Genomic DNA, 262 nt, shown 5'->3' on the forward strand with positions numbered 1-262 from the left:
AAATCAAAGGTAATTTAGTACGTAAGGAATCAGCTGAATACAAAGGTATTTCATAAATGTAAGTATGACATTTCACAACAACACCAGTAATTACCAGTACCATAAAGTAAAGAACTACTCGTATGTTAATTCTGCTCGGTGCAAAGTTGGTTCACACGATGTTTACATAGGCTGTGCCGGTGCTTTCTAATCGCCTCGCTCGGGGTTAGTCCGCGCGAGTGAGTTTAGCCCGTTGGTCTTATCCATAGGCAGTTATTATTAC

The sequence above is a fragment of the Penaeus monodon genome, chromosome 27 (assembly GCF_015228065.2).
Source record: "Penaeus monodon isolate SGIC_2016 chromosome 27, NSTDA_Pmon_1, whole genome shotgun sequence".
Lineage (NCBI taxonomy): Eukaryota > Metazoa > Arthropoda > Malacostraca > Decapoda > Penaeidae > Penaeus > Penaeus monodon.